The sequence below is a fragment of the Manis pentadactyla genome, chromosome 2, assembly GCF_030020395.1.
Source record: "Manis pentadactyla isolate mManPen7 chromosome 2, mManPen7.hap1, whole genome shotgun sequence".
Lineage (NCBI taxonomy): Eukaryota > Metazoa > Chordata > Mammalia > Pholidota > Manidae > Manis > Manis pentadactyla.
Genome location: NC_080020.1, coordinates 36,370,185 through 36,392,447, shown reverse-complemented (window position 1 = coordinate 36,392,447; position 22,263 = coordinate 36,370,185).

Genomic DNA, 22,263 nt, shown 5'->3' with positions numbered 1-22,263 from the left:
TAAAATGGTACAGACATCATGGCAAACAGTATGGAGATTCGTCAACATAATGAAAAATAGAACTATCATATGATCTAGCAATTCCACTTCTGGGTATTTATCTTAAAAAGCTGAAATCAGAATCTTGAGAGGATATTAGCACTCCAATGTTCACTGCAGCGCTAGTGAATTCTACTTTATGAATTTTGAGACATTATTACATGCACATAAATCCGGCATTGTTATGTTTCCCTGTTGAATTCACCCTTTTCTTTCCATTATGGAAAATTCTTTGTACTTACAATATTTTTTTGCCTTAAATTCTCTTTTATCCGAAATTACCATAATGAAGCAATTATTCAGCTTTCAGTGCTTTAAAGGTAAACTTACATCGTCTGCCTTACATCCTTTCAAAATGCTGCTGTGGGTTGCTCCTTTGAAGGTTTGTGTCCTTTTCTACCCCAACTCTATCACTTTAGATTTCAGAAATTTTAACATGTTATGCCCAGGTGTTCTTTTCTTTGTGTTTATGTTACTCAGGGTATTTAGAGATTTTTAATTATGTGGGTGCATCTTATTAGTTTTAAAAAACAGAAGCTCTTCAAATATTATCTCAATGCATCCACTTTCTTTTTAATTCATGACTTTACAATTTAAATGTATATGGATTCTATATTTATTTCAACATTAAAAAAGCATGAGATACTTTCCCATGTTCTAAAATATGTTAACTCTCTTTCTTGTGTTTTTTCATCATTTTACTCCTTTCTAGGCTTCAATCTGGAAATTTTCTACAGGCCTAACTTTCAGGCAACTTATTTTTTTCTGACATGTCTAAGGAGCTATTAAAATTGTTCATTGCATTTTAACTTCAATATAATTATTCTTTCTTTCTATACTCTCCTTCTAATGCTTAGTGTTTACTTAGATGTTTAGTCATTTTAGCCTCAAAAGCCTCTCATTTTCATAAAATGGGAAGTAAAAAAATGTCTAAGTTTATGCTATTGATTCCAACAGGATGTATTTTCCTTAAATTCTAACTAGAATTTGATATAATTCTAATCAATAAAAGATGAGCTTTCCAAACTGAATGGAAATAAGTTCAGGGTGCAGGTGATATTTATCTTTTCCCTGCTCTATTTCTAGCACCCCAAAGAATGCTTGGCACAGAGTAAGTCCTCTCTATTTTCTGAATTGGATAAATGAATCCATGAATCAAAGTAGAGTTCAGATAAGCAACTCCTATTTTACCCTCACATTGAACAAGATATCACAATAAATTAATCTGTGGGAGCCATTTATAATCAATATAAATAGTGACATTAAAAAATATTGTAACATATGAATGATCTTGATATAATTAGTATCAATAAAGATTTTATGATAAGGAATATTACCAGAGATAAAAATGGCTTTTCCTAATGATAAAAATCAATTCATGTAGAAAATATAAGGTGGAATATGCATGTATTTAGAGAGAGATTCAAAATATATGACTGAACTTGATAAAACTAAAGGAGGAAATAGAAAAATAGACAATCATAGGTGGAGATTTTAATAGCATTTCTTAGTGTATGATATATATATATACAAGAAAACACCCAAAATAATATTGAAGATTTGAAAAACACCTACCAATTTGTCCTGACACTTTAGAACACCACACTGATCTGTAGGACACACATTCTTTTCAAATGCATAGGTAATATTTTCTAATATAGACCATAAGGTGGGCAATTAAACAATTCTCAATGTATTTTAAAGGGTTAAAATAAAGCAAATATATTATCCTGCTAAAATGATATTAAGTTAGAAATCAACAATTACATACCTTTAGAAGTCTCCATATATCTTGAAATTAAATAATACACTTCCAAATAATCCATTGTTCTATGAAGATATCACAAAGGACATTTTTTAAACTTATGTTCCGGGTATTACTAAAGCTGTAGTATTGAACTGATGTCAGTTTGGAGCCATGTATATTCCTTTCATGGCTTCCATTTGTTCCATGAAATGAACTTCAGCAACCTTCTCCAGTACTTGTTAAAAAAAGGAAAGAGGACTAGGATTACAATGAGAATTGCAAAGATCTAGGGAAAAACATAAATAGGAAGTAGCCTGAATGAAAAAACTGTCCACTTGAGTAACATATATGCCATCAGAAAAGGGTCATGACTACTCAATACCAGCCAAAGAAGGTTTGTCTTGCAGAGATATTTGAAAGACACTTTCCAACTGCATTATTTAGAAATACTCTGTGAGGGTAAACAATATATATAGGTGACCTCGCAGTTGATGATCTGTAATAGAGCATGTCATCACCATCAACATAAACTCTTCACAAAATGTATCAACAATAAATCTTGCAAGGGAATTCAAAACGTTTTTGGAAAAGACACTTTTTGATTTACATTATTGGAAAATAACAAGAATTTCATACCAGCTGAAGACATTTCTGAAGTTAATGTTTATTTACAGGATTAGTATTTGCCCCTCCAATTAAATCAATGGATTTTATTTCTCCCTGATCTGCTTTAGTGACCTGGCATTGGTTTATTTTTTTTCTGGATATCCCAAGGCTCAAAAAATACCATCTTTTTACAGGCCCTTTCCTGACACTGCGTAGGTGGAATTGATGGTTATTTACCATGTGTTCAACAAATGCTCTCCACTCTGTTATAATTTATTTCACCAGAAACAAAATATGAGGCTCTACTAGGTATTTTAGTTGTATTCACATTTAATATTCCCCAAAACTCGCATGATACATAGTATTGTAGCATTTATACTTTATCCCAAAGAGAACATGAAGCACATATCCTAATTTGTAATGAGCAATAAGGCCCATGGATAGGATTTTAAACCAGAAGACTGAGTTCAGAACTGATGCTCTTCTCCACACCACATGAACCATGTACTCATCTATATGTTAGAGAAAGTAAATGCACATATTTACAGCAATTATAAGAAATGAAAACATAAGTATATTGTTACCTATATATTTTTTTATTCTTTCAATCACACCCATCTCCAATCTCCAAATTCTCTAATATTTTCCATCTGATTCTCTCACTAATTCTTTTGTCCAGAACAGCATCCATCCCCCCAGAAGAACCCCTTGCGATTTCCGTCTAACTGACAGCTTTGCTTCTGCTCTTGCTCTCAGGTAATCTATTTTGCACACACCACCAAAAAGGGACCCTCTAAAATACAAACTGTATTATGTCATCTCAAGTTCACAGAGGTCAATGGCATGCCACTGCGCTTTATGTACGATCTGACTCAGTCACATTTTCCAGCATCATCCTGCACTGCATAAACCCTCACTCAATATTCTCCTGAAATTCTGGCCTCCTTTCTTTCCCAAAGATTCCAAGAGTCCCCCCTTCCTCCAACTGCTACTGTCCTTTCTGCCTGAAACATGATCACGTTCAAAATGACTGACTCCTCCAACTCGCACACTCAGATCCACAAATGACTATTTCCTCTTCCTCATTCAGATCTAAAGTTACCTACTATCTCCTCAAAGGCTTACATTGGTTTCCCCATCACAGAGCTACGTGCAGTTTCTCGAACAAATGCGTTAAACCAGCAGGCGTTTGCAGGGCGTCCCTGCCCTCAGGCAGAGGTCCACACGCATGGAACCAACCCCTGGGGACTCCAATTCCCTCCCATGGACCGGCGGTGGGCCTTTCTCCTGCAGATGCCCCTTTCCCAAGATGCAACCTCCAGCTACCTCAGCAATTGTTCGTTCCCACCTCGAGATTTCTGAGGTGAAATCTAAAACAGATCCCCATACACAGAGGATGAGGAGAGACTGAAAAACAAGCAGACCACTCTGGATTGGTAGGCAGAGGGCTGAATAAGCAAGGGAACTTACGGAGGAGGCTGGTCTCTGAGGGCTGCAGGACAAGATCTCCGTGCCTGCCCACCAGGATCTGAAGTTGCTACAGAGGCCTTAATGGACATTAGTCACGTATAGCATCCTGATGGTCTCAATGACACATTGCTCCTTCACGCTGCGTCTTTGAAATGGCTTCAGCTGTGGGAATGGTGTGCCACAAACACTCCAAGGACAGGGAGAGGGCGGGGAGTCTCCGATTATCTGGGTCAGCTGGAGGTCATGTCCTCTGAATTATCTCCAACACAATAGCACTCCTCGACATTTATGGCAGAAAAATGAAACCCTATTTCCACTCAAAACCCTTACAAGATTGTTATACAACTATATGTAATAGTAAAACAATAATAACTGAAATGGTGCCTACAATATCTCAAGTAAACAGTGATACATCCATTATTGGAAGCGTACTTAGCAAGAAAAATGAACAAATTATTTATCTTGTGCAAAGGGAAAAAAACACAACCTCAAAAGGTCAAATGCTCTATGATTTCATTTATATAATAACCTCAAAATTCCAAAACTGTAGAGAGGAAAGCAGATTAGTGGTTACCATGGGTTAGGGATAGTGAAGTGGAGGGGTTGGATGTGACTATAAAAGGCTAGTACCAGGAGCATCTTTGTGGGGCTGAAAAAGTTCTATATGTTGATTGTAGTGGTGGTTAGACTAATTACACATGTGAAAAATGATATAGAACTGTATACACATGTTTCAGTAATGTCAGCTCCCTGGTCTTAATATGGTACTACTATGATGTAAATATTAGGGACACAGGACCTCTTTGTGCTATTTTTCAGTTTTCTGGGAATCTATATTTGTTTCAAAATTTAAAAAGAATTAGGATACATGCACTATATGAAAAATGCTGAAACATTTAACAAGCAAATTGACAACATTCCGGGGGTATTGAGTCATGCCATTAAGATTTGTGTAACCTTCAACACTCAGAAATCCTATGATGTTTTCTAGCAAGAGCAACAAAGGATTACTTTTTCTAAAATTGTGGTTGTGGTTATATTTGCAGGTGGGAGTACAGGTGTTGGGGTTTGAATACCATTATCATTTCATGAGTAATTCATTTTAATAAACTCAAAAGACCTACATTTTCCTCCCAGATATTTAATTTTCTAATACATGTCCACTGAACCTCTAAAATGAGTAGTATTTGATTAAAGATGTTCAGTAACACAATCTTATTAAATTCAAAGTTAACATCACAAGACATACTGTAATTTATTGAGGGCAGTGTAATGGTTACTTAGTAGCATGAAATTTTGGTGAAAAAAAGTGATAGAAGAGGACAAATTAAGCTATTATGAGACAAGAAAAAAACTAATTAAAATCTAGCATAGCTGAAAGTAGTTTAATTAATACCAGCTTATCTACTGTGTGTTTTAGCTCCAAGTAAATTTCCAATGACTTTTTAATACACCATTTTCTAGTTTAGTAATTCTTCCATCTGCACTTAAATTTATTATACACTTTTGACCAGATATCCCCTGGACATTTGAAACTGGAGTTTCCTTGTACTTGATATTGAATAATCATTCAATCTTTAAAATTATATTTACTCATTTAGGATATCATTAGTTATTCCAAATAAAATTTAATGTTCCTACAAAACATCAGGAACACAATAATAACTAAAATAGGCTTGGCTTGTGACCTCAAGTGGTTTACAGTCCAGTAGAGAAAGACAGATTTAAAAGGCAATTACCTTGTAGTACGATCAGAATTAAGCCGGGGAAGTACGGGGTACCACAGGATGTCGTAGAAGGTCAGTTGACAAAGGTTGGCAGTAGGAGAGGAGAGGGGTGATACCTGAGCTCTAATCAAAAGTGAAGTTTTCCTTATGGAGACTATTGTAGAAAGGATTTCAGGCTGAGGGAAAGCCTGTGTCAGGGTCCAAGGCCAAAGCCTGACCTTCAGTGGGGACTTAGAATGCTCTGCAGAGAGGGGTGAAATCTGGTTGGTGTGGAGTTTAGAAAGAACAGTATCCATGGAGCTTTGCCTGGAGAAGACAAGGTCAGCCTCACTGCGTGGAGTCAGAAGGCTCTGCAGACTAGGAAGGATGATTGCAGTGGGAATACAGAGAAGTACATGACTTTGTAAGATGATTTGGAAAGAATCAACAAGACATCAGTAATGCTTAGGTATGGTTGAAGAGGCTTGAAAGGTTTCAAGGATGAAGTCCAGGTTTTTGTTATGGTATCTATTATGCCAACTGGTTTGATGATCAAACTAAGAGTATTTATGGAAAAAGAAGTAACAATCACATTTGGAAATAACTAAGCAAACAGTGGTGTGTATGTGTGTGTGTACACACACATGCATGGGACAGAGAGAGGGGGAAAGAGTCAAAGAGGGTAGGGAGTAAGAGAGAGAGAAGGAGAAGGAGAAAAAGAGGGGAGGGAGAGAGAGAGGAAGTTTGTTATTAAACTATAGCAAATAATTGGAAAATATGAAATGCAAATGAAGGCTGTGGGAGGGTTTATAGAAGAACAGCTTTGTCCTTTCTAAATGATCTTGTCCCCTCAATCAAAAATGGCAGTAAAGCTGAGTTTTCAATCTGAGAATGTTCACTGGCTGTAGGACTGCAGAGTCTGGACCCAGAACCTGCTGGAACTGCTTAGGAAGTTCGTGCCCCACACGGTCCGCTCAACCAATGAGGCACAGAGCTAGTGGGAAAATAAGCCAGCTCCTTCACTTTTCCATCATTCTATGGCCAGCTGTGCATAGTCGTCCAGGGTGTGCCCAACAGAACTGAGCCCGCCACCCACATTAAGAACCCACTCATTAGTATACCCTTTATTGAGGTTTCCCTCTTCCTTGCCTCATTTCACCCTTTTGTCATATATCCTTAGATCATATCTCAAGTAAATCGCTTGCAACTAAATCCTTGCATTAGTTTCTATTTCTGTAATTTTGTATATATGTTGTCTGATATTTTCTATTTATTTAAAAATAACAGATTTTCTTGGATTAGAAAACAAACAAGTATACGTAGATAGGAAGCCACAGTTAGGGTAATTCACTAGGTTTCTTCTTTCAGAAGTAACTGCTGGAGAGTGAAGTACAGTATCTTTAATGGGCAATATTTCATTTGGTTGAGAATATTTGGTATATCATTTGACTTGTGATTCACTTTCATTCTGCAGGAACATTTTTTATTCTAAACTTTTAATACAGTATGTATTTTTCGAGTGCCTACATTGTTCATACACCAAGGGAATACCAGTGAAGTAAAGGACTTAGTATATAGCCATGTAAAGACTCAAGACTCGCCTGTGAGATAATTAGGATACCATCCCAGTGTGATTTAATTAGAGCCAAACGTCCAGCCCAGACCAAAGGCAAACATAAAACATTTCTACCGTCTAAGAGAAGGCATTTACTTCTTAAGTTTTCTTTTTCCTTTTTGAAGATTATAATGGCAGGTACGTCCAGTATGGGATTAGAACTGTGTGAATTCTGTGTCCCAGGAGTCTGTCACCTCCCTTTATTCACTCGTACCTCACTTTGGTGCTGCAGGAATTTTGATTTCCTTCCACTACCCATTCTGCTCATTCCCTTTACCCCCAAGTCTCTAGGATAGGTCTAATCCTCCTTCAGAATCCTACTCTTTCAAAACAGTCATTTCTGGGTCTGACCAATGTCAGGCCCCTTTCTGTTGATTTCTCTGTAGCTTGTGTTCTGATCCCCTGGTGTCTTGGATTTGTTATTAGTTCCCCACGCAGCTGGCACTTTTTTCTGGAAGTACTTTCACCTGCTTTCCACCATCAGTGGCCCCACTCAGTGTAGGCTCCACAGCAGGCTGTACCTTGGGCATTTATCTTCCTACTTCCGTGAAAATCGGGAGTAGTAGCACTCTTTGTAATTTAATTATACTGCATGAATGGGCTTATTACACTGCATGAATGGGTTCTTTGTTTTTGTTTTTGTTTGGAATCTCTTATAGTATGGTTATTGAAAAACATTTTAATTTAATTAGCTGACATTATCCTATGAACCTGAAATCCCGCTTTTAAGAATTTTGTTGCTTAGCTAACTGGGGCATCAAAGAACAGACAATATCAATATCACTGGAAAAAAATATAATCGGATACCTCTTAGTATCAAAAATGACAGCAATAGTAACAAGCTCATTTTTCCAATTTCTCTTTATGTTTCCTCATTTGATTATTAGAATGGGTAAAAAATGTCATGGTGGGAGAGGTCTGGGAAAAAATTTTGTGAACATTTTTGACTAATAAATATTGTCACTTGATGAAAACTGTATTTCTCCCTTTACTAGCTGTATAACCTGGGCAAGTTACTAACCTCTCTGTTTTTGTAACATCACAAGTTATTGAGAAATAAATTAGGTAAGTTATACACATTCTTTGAAGCAGCCGCAGTACCTGGTAAGAGTTCAAAATTTAGTAGTTATTACTGCATCATATGAAAATCAGAAATAAATTATTAAATTATATTTGAGTAAGAATCTGAGTAAATTGTCTGCTTAATCTCAGGTTTCTTCCATTTTCTTTATCTAGCTATGATTCTTCTGGCACTGTCTCTAAGTGATCCAGAAAAATGCAGTTGGCTCTTTGTTCAACTAATATGCCTGAAGAGGTCCTCTTCCCATGTACAGCAGAACCATAGTGTGTAGGCTCTGAGATGCATGCATTAAAACAAAAAGGAAGACACTTCACTGTCACATGGACAGAGAAAGGACAGAGAATGCATGTGTTTTGATTTTTAAGGTTCAGTATGTTTTGTAGTGCTGTGAAAATGACTACTTCTGAGGCTTGTCAAGTTAAACCCAGTTAGGCCAAATATTGCCAGAGCTCCTCCTAATGGAGGTAACTATGAAGGCGGGACACTTAGTAAAATCTAATGTGAGCAATTCTAAGTGAATAACTAGTAAAAATTTATTTCTTTTCCTATTTGCGGTCAGTGGAATAGTTCAAAACAAGACAAATTTCCTTGTAATATTAGATAAAACAGTTCTGGTTCTCACAATGAAGAAAACTGTCCAGTTTTATCTCTGGATGTAGAAGCACAATTGCTTTGAACAGAAAGAGAGCTGATCGAATGCCATCTTAAGATAATCATGGACATTTTTATCAGCGGACTCTGTCATCCCACAGCAGTTCGTGTATAAGATATTCCTTTGCAAAGTAAAAAAAAAGTCTGTAAGCACACATTCATTTTAAACCATAAAAGACTGTCCTGTTAAATTTGATGTAGGGCTCATACTAAAATTTCAGGATTTCCTGTCCTACTTCAGGTCAGATGTTGCATTCTTTTTTCCACTGTTGCCTCTTATAGAGGGGCAAACACAGGCTTAAGTTGAGCAACTATTTCTTTTCCAGACAAACATCAGGCATATTGTTTATAATTAGTGAAATGGTGTACCTAGACTTCCATCTTTGTAGAAGATGATTATTTATTCCCCTATTCAGATGCTTTTGTTTTTCTCCTTCTGAAAAGGAAAGAGAGTCATCTTGAAATACTTTCTGAATAAATCCCTCTAGGGAAATAAAAAGAAGAGTGAATTACAATCTTATGAAATATTTTGAAATGTCTATTCCTGTTAGATGTATGCAAAAGGACACAAAATAAGTGACAATCATTTATATTATACAGGATGGAAACATAAGCATTTAACCCAAAATATCATAATAATTGTTGTTTTCTTTCTCATATGCAAAGAAAACAAAATGTTGGCCTTAATTCCAGAATCAAAAGGGACACCATCATTTAGGAACAAGGACTTTATATCTGGAAATTCTATGGAGAAATGCTAAGGCCTGCATTTAGCTATACTTTACTTTAGAAAGGACTTATCTGATTGGTTCTAATTGAGGATAAAGTTTTCTTCTTAAGGATAAACACCCACATAAAATTGGAAATAATCAATCCATTTCCTCTTTAATCAAGAATCTTGAACCAGCCTTTTAACTGAGTTTCTAAATTTCAAAATGAAAATACTACGTATTTTCTATGGTATAATACAGTATTTGAGAACATAGATTATGTGCCTTGCAGTTAGACCAGGTTTGAAGCCAAATTTTGCTACATACCAGCTATACCACTTGGGCAAGTTACAGGGCATCTTTCTGTATTTGGTTTCCCCCTAATACTATGGGAATGATGATACACATACCTGATAGATATTTTGAGGATTAAATTCGTTTTTCTGTCTTTCAAATGAGAGTCTGGTAAATATCAGTGCTTCACAGTGCTTGTTAAATGTAAAAAAATGTAAAAATTAACTTAATTGAAATAAAAAATGGCTGTAAAGCCAAGTAGAAACTATGTAGAAAGTAGGTGCTATCCTCAATAATCTCATGATATTCCTATTTTTATGTCTCATTAATTTTATCCTTAGATTCTGTGCTTTATACTAAACTACTTTTAGTTACTATAAAATTTCAATATTGTTCTCAGTGTCTGGCCTCATTACTTGTTCCCACTATCTGTAATCTTTTCCTCTCTATATTCTTTTGCCTCCATCCTTACTGCTCACTATTGTCACCATATATTACATATTATTATTATCATTATTACTTGGCTTGAACTTTGCCCTCACTTTCTCCAGGAAGTCTTGCCTGTCCCGTTTGAGGTTGCCATGGCAGTCCTCCCTCTACGTCCCCGTGGTACCCTATGCTGGCTCTGTCATAACACTTCCCACATTCTCTACTGCAATTGATTTCCTCTTCTCCTCCCTGCTGTTTCTCCTTAGCTACACGTATTTCACAAAATATTCCCTCTCCCTAGCCCTATCACCAAGGGTTAGTTCCTGACTAGTTCCTGACACAAAGCATTTTTTTTCTGTGTGCGTATCGAGTAAATGGGATCTTGCTCTCTTAGTTGATTGACACCAAAGTCTAGATCACTGGTTCCCAAAAGGTGGTGTGTGGAAGTATGTTCTCAGTAGTGAACAAAGTAAGAAAATGTGGTCAGTTTTCACAGAGGTAAATTTAATTCATTTTTTTAAAGTTCTGAATTTATGCCCTTCCTATTTTTCATGATAAAATTATTTCTTTTATTAGAGGAAAGCAAAAATAAATAAATTGATTTATTTGTGTTCTCTTCACTTAGAAAACTAAAAAGCTGGCAACTTATCCCTACTGGGATCTCTGTTTTAATTTAGCTTATCCATGAGATCCAAAATTCTGGTGTAAAGGAAATGGGGCATAGAAATAAAGACGTAAGTGGATAATGCAGGAAAATGTGATAGTGAAGAGGCTTTAAAAATGGTACAGATATGGGATATCATTTTTTTCATAGTATTGCTTAGAATTAGTGGAAATTTTGTGACAGCCATGTATGTTAAGCTTTTCATTGTAATCTAAGTGAATATTCTATTTTTGTACCTGTCCCAAAACCTAGGTTTCATAGACCAGAAGTCATAGTGCTTCTGCATTTCACTAAGGCATTTGACAGAGTTCTAAGATACATTATTGGACCAGGTCTAGAAATATTTCACACCTAATAAAGGGGAGGGATGGAGTCACAGCCTACAAATGATGAATGTAGGACAACATCAACTTGAAATATTATGGAATTGTTTTTGGCTATTGCATATTCAAAAGTTTATTAGTGACTTGAAGACACTGATAGCTTGCCTATCTAATTTTGAGGTGACAGGTATTATAAACAAAAATGACTGATTATAGTATCAGATACAAAAAAGTCCTTGAGAGGTTGAAATAATTATCCATTTTAAAAAGAAAAAAAATTAAGTGGCAATACAAACATAAGCTCTCTTGCCAAAAGGAAATTCACAAGAACATTAAGCTAGTTATCCATTAAAATAAAAGTAGAAGAGTTGTATGAGTCTTAATTCAATATGAGCTGATAGTGGAAAATACCTAATAGCTGTGATATCCTTTTGTATTAATAAATGAAATAATAGGGTAAGCAGAAGGGAGAAAACAATTCTTTGGTTTCGAGTAGTGGATAGAAACCACATCCCAAGATTATTCGATAAAGGAAATGCATGTATAGATGAGCTACAAATATAGAGGAGAATTAACATGAAGAGAAAATTCAGGAGAATTTTATCTACATTTTCCAAAGTTTATTTGATTTAACTTTATTCTGAGGAGCATGTGCATGCATGTGTGTTTGTACATGTGTGTTTATATTTTGTCCAAATTTAGGGATTATAGAGAGCTATCTGTGAAAAAAAATGTTTTTCATTTATTTGTAAAAATATTGCAGATTATGTAATGTCAAAGTAAATGGTTATAGAAATAGTCTATTACAGAGAAATGTAATAATGAAGTCATTTCCCTGCAGTTGAAGGTCAGAAAAAATATTTTATTTCCTCCCAAGAGGCTGTTGAGAAATGTAATTACCATTCATACTTATTTAAATATTGCGAGCTGTGAAATATACATCCATTGTAATAAACTTGCATTTGATTTTGAAATAATGTAAGTGAAGGTTTGAGCCATATTTAGAAGACAGTAGTTCAGATTTGAATACTTTTATACATTTCTGCCTCGGAAAGTGCATTTTATTCATGACAACTAAATAGAGCAAGTAATAGAGAGCTGAAAAAATGACTTTATAAAATATGTTTGTATTTGGTTAGTATTGACTGCAAATTCAGACTGGCAACTGAAGAAGAAAAAGAGGTACAGTAATAATCTGTATGTTTCTCCAGACATTTTCTTTAACCCAGAAATTGTCTTCCTTATTGTTCCCATTTATTGTAATAGTTTCATGGGATTAAACAGGTATACTGGTAAATGTGGAGTTACTATAGTAGGATACTCTCTAACTCTAATAAATAGACTTTCTCTCTTTTTTGCAACTTTTTGTTTACTATGGATGTCACACCTTATTGGTTCACCCTACAGGAAATGTGGCACCGTGATGAATGCCACCCACTTCTATGAAGCAATGCAGTCTAGGAACAAAAGGGTTCCATTACAAGCTGTAATTCATTTCTGATTTTAAAATAAATTGGTTGAATGACCTTGAGTAAATTAAGTCATGTCCGCATATTGGAGTTTTTACTACATCCTTGCCTGCTTCATATATACCCAATGTATTGCCTATGGTATCCTTTCAACATGAAGAGTAAAGGTTGTCAATAAGACAGTAGCAATTTCGCACTATGTTATAGCTAGCAGTGCTGATTTCCTGACTTCATCTTAATAGCTAGTTTCTCTACCAAGATTACAGGAATGCTTTTTTTCCTATCTGTATGTTTATGTATTTATTTACACCAAAAAAATTTTCTTTTCTTTTATTGAGCTATATGAGGTATAATTGACAAATAAAATTGTAAGATACTTAAAGTAAATCTCCCACCCCACCACCACCAATGCTTCCTGCTAGAGAAATTCACCATCTATGAATATACAATATGTCTACAAATGTGTGTATATTTCTTTATTAATTTCAGTGGTATTCAGCTCTACCTGGTCTTACACAACTTGTTTATTTTCACTTAATAAATAATATATCTTTGAGATTATCTCATATCAAGATCATGTAGATAAGCTTTATTCTTTTAATGACTACATATTCTTTAACTGTTATATCATAATTTATTTAATCAATTCCATAGTGGTGGACATTCAGATTTTTACAATATTTTGTGTTTATAAACTATCCTGGAAAAATATTCTTTTTTTAATTTCTTTATCCTCTAGCTTAAAAAAATTTTTTTTATTGAAGTATAGTTGATATACAAATTATATTGGTTTCAAGTATACATAGTTATTCAACAGTTGTACACATTATTAAATCCTACTCCCAACTAGTGTAGTTACTATCTGTCAACATCAAAAGATGTTACAGAACCTATTGGAGATATTCTCTATGCTGTCTTTTCATCTCAGTGACTATTTTATACTATCATGGAGATTTTGTGCTTCTTTATCCCCTTCACCTATTTCCCCCATCCACCCCAACTCCTCCCCCATGATAACCTCCAGTCAGTTCTCAGTGTCTATGAGTCTATTACTGTTCTGATCATTTTTTTTTTAGATTCCACATATTAGTGAAATCATGTGCTTTTTGTCTTTCTCTGCCTAGCTTATTCCACTTAGCATGATACCCTCTCAGTCCATCCATGTTGTTGCAAATGGTAGGATTTCTGCAAAGAATATTCTTGATAAATATATACATATATATTATTTTTAAAAATTGTTAGGAGTGGGATTGCTAGGTCAATATGTACATTTTCCATTATGAATGATATTGCAAATTCTTCTCTAAAAATTATATAAATTCATCTTCCACTAAAAATGTTTGAAAATACCATTCCTCTTACACTTATTAATAGATATTTGAAGACACTAATTGAAGACATTTTAAAAAATTCTTATGAACTTACCATCCCTTAGTATTACTATAAAAATAAATTTTATTTGAAAATAATACAAAGAATATTTTAAAATATAAAAATAGTTCATAACTTTGTTTCATTTATGTATACTTTCCCATTATATATACAGTATAGTGATGAAAAATTAAATAAAAATTACATTGAGGTCTTTGGCTTTTTAATCTGACCACACACTAGTAAATGCAAACTTAAGGATAATAGTCATCATTTCAATACTTTGAAAAGCAAAGTAGCCAGGTTGCTGGTGTTGCAAATCTAAAGGTCATTGTTAAATAATTCATTTTAGGTGTGTGAAACCCTCACTGCATTTTCTTAAAAAATTTATGGAGAAAAAGGAATTAGCCACCTTACAGAATGTCATTTAAATATACTTCTGGGACTTTTTATGTGTTCGTGTGAGAATCTCTGGCCTTTGAACAATTGGTAGAACTGATATTGTGGCCTGGTAAGGCTCAAAAGAGGGGAAAATAGTGTGTGGTTAATTTCCCTCATCAGCGTAGTAGTAGTTAAGTTAGTTGCCTTTTTAGTTACTTAGCTTCAATCTTGTTTCAATAGCCAGGAATAATGCCACCAACTGTAATTCTCAAATCTTCTCTTTATATATTTAGAGGTATTGAATTGAATAATTATGATTCCATGTGTATACAACATTGATAAAGAGTTCTGAATCAAGAGTTTGACAATTATAATGTAAATTTTATCTCAGCCTCTGACCTCATATGTAACTTTTGTCAATTCATTTAACAGAATCTCTGCCTTCTCATTTGTAAAATTGGTGTGCGGAGGATTAAATGAGACAGCAAAGTAATTAGCACAGTTTCTATTAAGTGCTTACCATCACTGACCCATTTTACAGATGAAGATATGAAGATCAGAAATATAAAGTTGAATCCATGGAGAATAAGTCAAGAAGTCCAATTAAAGTTAACAGGAAAATCCAGTTGTAATTATTTTTAAAAAGGAGTAGAAATAATACCTGAAACTAAAGTGAGATATTATTCTAAAATTAGGTTTTAGTTCTAAAAGAACCCTACCTGATAATTTTTATTTCTTCGTATTTATTTAGTTGTGTAATAGGAATTTAAATTTATATCTAACTCCTGAATCCATCTGTTTGGATATTATACCATCTAGTATATAACCAGGAAAATGTATTTAATAATTTGGAATAGTAGAAAGAAGAAATATTTGATAAGACAATTGCCATTATTTTTTAGTCATTCCAACTAAAATAAATAAGTTGGGAAAGGGAAAAAAATAACATTTCCAAAGAATAAAACAGAGTAATGTGAAAGTCTTACAAACTTACAGAAAGCCTAAGAATTAGAATTAGATTTAGTTGCAAGGTAGTGACACACATTACTGTATGTTATCAGTTATATGATACCAGACACCAAAATTCTAGAAACAGAGTACAATGGTGGTTAACGGAGGCAGGGGCAGATGGGAGAGAAGTAGGGGGGCAGATGCTCTTCAAAGAATACAAACTTACAATTAGAATATGATTAAGTTATGTGAATCTAATACACAGCATTGCAGTTACAGTTAACAATAATACATGATATACTTGAAAGGCACTAAGAATAGATCTTAAATGTTCTTATCACACACACAAAAAAAAGGTAGTTATGTGACATGATAGAGGTGTTAGCTAATAGTATGGTGGTAATTATAATGCAGTATATAAAGGTATCAAATTAAAGGTGTATAAATTACACCTCTAATTTATACAATGTTATATGTCATTTATATCTCAATAAAGCTGGGGGCAGGGGACAAAAAATAAAAAAACGTTCTGAGTTTTCAAGCTAGACAGAATTTTTTTAATGCTTTCAATAAAATGGAGAGATGACATACAAAATGTACCAAGCACAATGCATGATAAGTGGCCCTCAGTAAATAGTAGTGATCATTAATTCTAGACATAAGGTACAGACTTATATAATTACAACCTCAGTGGTACAATCTATAAAAGACTGGTAATTTAATAATGGCAATATATTCCATACATTTCTGGAAACAAATGTAAGTATGCAGTTACATATGAGCTTGGGCATATTGGATACTTAGTGTTTTTGTCAAGAGCATTTATTCTTCCCTCTGTTGGGGGGTGGTGTTCAGGTAAGTCTGATACCATTTTCCTCAAGGTACCATATGATTCTGTCCAGAGTAATCAGAGCATAACATTCTCTATCCATAGTTATTGTCTCATGACAAACACATGGCCCAATAAAAAATACTTCTTACTTTTATTTGCAAGGGTTTTACAATAGAAAAACATTCTTTTTCCCATACCACTAAACCTATAGATGTACATAAACACAGTCCTGCAGGGAACTATTTCACTTTCATGGGGAGACTTAGAACAAAGCTATTTTGTCTGAGCATCTGAATCTAATATATGAAAATAAATCATCCTTTTTATTTGGTTAAGCTGATCATCCCCTCTGCCTTCTTAAATCCTATCTTTTCTTTATATTTTTAAATATCTAGTTCAGATTTTAATAACTCTGTTCCCCCAATTCCTTCTTTGAATTCCTAGAGCACTTGTGGCTGGAATAACACACAGCTAGAGCTCTTTCCTAGTCTACCTTATTTTGTAGCATAGCATAACTTGTGTTCATTTCTTACTATTACTCCAACACATACAGTTTATCCCCATCACACACATGTGTACACGTAAATGCATGCACATACACACACACAACTTGATTAAAAACTCAAACCAGCACAGGAAATATACACATTTTTCCTCCCACAGGGCTGATACCTGTTAATTTTACCTGACAAGATGGTTAGAAGATACTAATGTATTTATAAGTATTTCTCAATATTTCTTGAAACTATATTTAAAATTGGCCAAAGTGATGTGTGATCCCATTATGATATTCAAAAGTCTACATGGTTTTATAAAAGGGAATGTGTTCCGGTATCAAAACTAACTTGAAGAAATGAAAGTGCATCATTAATATCATGTGAAATGTGATATCCATAGACAGAGAGAGCCTCCTTGAGCAAATGCATATAAAAATAGGCACCAAAGATAAATAATGAGAAAATTCACGGGCTGAAACCTTCTTTGGAATAATGCTATAATTATAAATACAAAGGCAACTACATTACTTTCAAGCTATATTTAATACTTTCAAACATTAAGTGATTTTTAGACTAAGACTCTTAGAATTAATGAACCTGCAAAAAGAAGAGTTTGGAATGTTACAGAAACAGTTGTGTCAGCCAATATATGTGTTGTCATTCCATGAAAATCAAATTATGATGAATAATATTGCAACATGAAATACATTTAGGCCTAAATGTACTACGTCTACCAGCTATTTGTAAAGATATTATCTGGAAAAAAAGTATTTCATTTCCTCTTACTTTTATTTTCCCACTTTTCTCATCTTCTACCAAGTAAGAGATCCTAGCACTGATTATAGTTGTACCTTTACCTTAAAGATGCATTTGCTAACTTCTGTGCTTATCATTGATGTCTTTTACAACTACCCAATTTTAGACATTGCATGTGAAGAAAACCCTGAAAATTGAGTAAGATTTTTAAATGATAATCTGCTTTTTTTCCTTTGAACAATCCTAAGGACAATTGGAAGTTAAACAGCAATTTCTACTTCATTAAGTTTTCATGAAAATACATTTGATTAACATAAATTGCTTATAACTATGTTTTCTCATTAAGTCTTTGCATGGGAAGGCCAATTACTGCAGAAAATAATATTTTTCTTGCCATATTGATTTAACACTTCATATTCAGCCACCTCTTTTTTTTACACTTGATTTTAATCATAGTTTATTTTAGATTATGTTATAATAAATCCTAAGTGGTTTGCATATCCTACATTTGAAAATCTTTAAAATGTTATCTTTTAATGATTATAATCTAGGCTTAAAAATATAACTGATCCTTTTTTAGATTCAAGTTATCCTTTAGTGTGTATCTGTGGTAATCACAGGCATGGTTAAGTGTAATTAGAATTCATTTCCACGGGCAATGGGTAACAGTAAGCAAATAAATAAAAAGAGTACATTAGTACTTCAAATATAGGGTGGGCATCCTGCACACATAGCTCACTAGTATGTCTTCCATTCTTACGCATATAGCTTATAGTGGTAAAATACTTAAATAATTTCATCAATTGCCTATAGTGGTATAGAGACTGTGCTGATATTGGAAGTTGTATTTTATTATATTATTATGTTGTCTTTTAGAAGACATTATTCTGTACTGCCTTAAATGGAGATCATTAGTTACTAGTCCATTTTGAAAAGTTACAAAATGTATCATAAATATTATTGTATTACAAATAACTCAGTGTTTGCATGACAGTTTTATATGTCTTTTATAAAATGTGACTTTTATGCTAAGTTTCATATTTATTACTAACCCCTCAGCTGCTTCAATCTCAAGGCCCTGGCTGAAAGCCACCACAAAGGGAGGGCATTGTATGGATTCCGGAATTAATATTAATTTTATTAAAGATGATGGTAATAAAAACTCAACATGTAATACACATGGACCATATACCAAGTATGGTGCTAAGTAGTTTTATGAATGATCTCCTTGGTCCACATAACAACACAAAGGGTATAGTAAGGTTCATCCCCCAATTTTAAACTGGGGAAACGTTCAGCTATAAGGATCAAGTAGCATAAAGAATATCCTGCCACTAATAGACGACAAAGCCAAGTGTGAACTTAGGTTTGTCTGGATACTTGAATGGTTATAAATGGAAGAAATGCATCAATAATATAATGGAGCTTTTGTTTATGACAAAACATGAGCACAGGACACATTAAGTTCAACAGCATTCAGTAGGGTTTCTTTCTTAAGCTATAAAGGATCTTACTTTTTAAGATGGAAAATACGACAGTATTTTATATAAAAATCTCTAGAACTAGATTAAGTTAAGATTAGAAGCAAAATATATTAGACATGTAATTTTATTTGATGTTTTTTCACAGCTTATAATTATTAAAGAACACTGCCGACCAAATGTATTGCACAGCATGATGCTTTCATTCTAGTATGAATGGGAGACAAGTGGTGTAGGAAATTTTGACCCCACCATTTTGTTCCAGAACCTTTTAACTCTAAGTTTATTAGGGAACATTTTAACCAAATTATATCCACATTGATGAATTTTACCAAAAGGTGCTTTCCAATATTAACCCAATCAACAAATGTCATTCTTTGGTCAATATTATGAATAAGACAGTTTAAGCATGCTTTTCAAGAGTAACAGTTATTTTCTGATATACTTGACAATGAAGATTTGTTTAACTTAACTGAATTTTTGTTTATTCGAATCTTAGTGATTGTAATTTCTGTGGTTTTGTTTCTGTTTCTTTTCCATCCTTCATATTATATATTCCCAAAATGAAGTTGATAGGATGACAGTTTCATAAAGAAACAAACCACAGAAAAGTACTTTTTTCAGACACAAGTTTTGTCAGTAAGAATGATTCTTGTGTTGGTTTCAGGCAATACACATTTTACCAAGTAGCTCTAGAAACTGTAAGTTTTAGTCACTGTTGATTGTTTCTATAAAGTTAATTGTTTTCTGTGTCAATTGTGAAATTTTAAATGAGATTGACATTTTCTGATTTATATCAAATTTTATTGCCTACAACACTAGCTACTCTCTATTTTAGGTTGATGTCCTTATGTAGTTTCTGGCCTTTGAACTGAATAAAATATTTATGATTTGTATTTTATTTCCTAGCTAATTTATAAAGATGTTGAACAAATTATCTCATGTATTTTAGTATTGAACTATGATTCAAGATGAATAGATATTATCCCTGTGATAGCTTTCCTATTTATTTCTGACCACTCTGAATTCTATACTTGAAATATCCAGGCTACTTTCAAAACAAAAAGCAAATGAGTGATGAGATAAAACATTTTCATTAATGTAGGTGGAAAGACAAAATCAGAACTTGGCTTCACTGGAAAAATGCATGCCAAAGTGTTCAAGGTGATCCACCTTGGTCTGAAAGGCACTAGTACAGTAATTCTATTTTCTTCCTTTTAATAATCTTCCCTTCCATGTTTTCTGTAATAAACATGTATTACTTTTGAAATAAGGAGAAGAAATGAAGCAAGCAAGCAGACAGCAGAGACAAATGATATATAGACTTAGAAAGGCCTTCTGGGTGTTTAGGAAATGACAGTACACAACTGCAGAGGCAGAATGAGGTTTTGAAAGGATCCGTAGCTACAAGGTGCAAGGTCCCCAGCAACGGACCATTCCAATGGCTGGGAGTGCAGGTTAGTAGGTGATCAGGGCTTTGTGGGGGAGGAACGATGACTCCTGGAACCGCAGAGGTTTCAGAGATGGTGAAAGGTTAGCAGGCTAACAAAGAGCTATGGCAGAAGGAAGACTGAACCCAGAAGAAATAAGAAATAAGAAGTGTTCAAATGGAATGGGTTCATCTTAAGCCTCTCAACTGGCTCTCTGTCTCAATAAATAAATAAATGAAAAACACCAAAAAGAAGCAAAAAAATTAAAAGAAATAAATGATTACGTTATGAAACCTATAGAAAAAAGTTCTTAGTATCTCTAGGTATTTTCACTGGATCATCTGAATTTCTCTGGAGAAAACTTTTCCATTTGGCTCCCTAAGATGTGTTGGAAGTGGGGGTTGAGGGTTCCACTCCATTCCTGGATACTGGCCTTTTGAGCAATGAGCAGAAGAAAGAGGCTGGGAGGTCTCAAGGTTCAGTATTTTTACTTCTGTGTAACCTGTAATATTGTTATGTGAGATTACCTAATAAAAGGGAGAATTTTCTGGCTTCCTCCCTACCTCTCACTACTTCTATGATCTGGTCAGTGAGTGTATCAGAGGGAGCTGGTTGTGTCAGCACCATCCTTTCTTCTCTGTTTTGATGGGGGCCAGAATGGTCACATGCAACCTCCAGGTGTCTGTGCCGTAACTTTTACAATGGAGAAACCTACAGGGGAAGTCATAGTTCTGACTTTGACAGAGAAGGTAAGTTATGTAATTCTTGGGAGAAGAATTAGCAAGCCTATTTTTGTTTCATATCAAAAGGCACATCTTACCATTAGCTCTTCTGCCCACCATAGAAATTGTATTTTGATTTCTACCTGTCTGAATGAAGTATGTCTATATCCCAGATGGTTCTAAACTCAGGTAGCGAAAGAGGGTTGTTATTTATTAGGACTTCTCATATTCCCAAACCAGTGTTCTTAGAATGTTGCCACACCTGTTTCTTGGTGCTCTAGGGTGGAGCTTCTCAGGTTCAGGTCTTCCAGAGAATGAAACTGCTGTCTGCTATCTGGCTGGAAAGGAGATTTCTAGCTGCATGCGGATGTATGTGTATTGGCGGGAGAGAATGGAGGTGGGTAATGAAATCTGTGGGATCCTAAAGCTTCTTAAACAGATTTTCAAGCAGTTTGATTTTTCAGGTCCATTTCTCAGGTCCTGCAGTCATAATCTGGTATCTCCATTCATGAACCTTTTATGGCCTTGTGCACACTAGACTGCTCCTCAGTGAGAAAAATTAAGGGCATACATGGGCAGCTTTCTCTGCTTGGTTACGTCAGTTACCACTTGACCATCTGTTTTCTATCTCTCAATATTCTGTTAACACCCCAATCCACAGTTGTTTTCCTCCTATCTGTTTTGTTATTGTAGATATGTGCCTATATGATTTGTTCACTGACATTTTAGTGGGGAGCATGGAGAGGGAGCAATGTTGTAATGCAGTGGTGAATCTGCCATATTTTCCTGGCGGTCGTCAAGTGTCATTGCCAAGTGGTTAGCTAGCCAGAAGTGAAGAAACCAAAACTCTTTTACAAATGATCATTAATTAATAATAAATTTTAACAATCATTGGAAGTACTTTATATCTGTAGAAATGGTGCTCATATGTATGAATTCTAATTTCTTATTTATCACTTTGAGCTGCATTCTTAAAAGGGTGTTATGATCTATGATCCATTATAAAAGGTATCCAAGGATAAATAAGAGAAGTTTTGT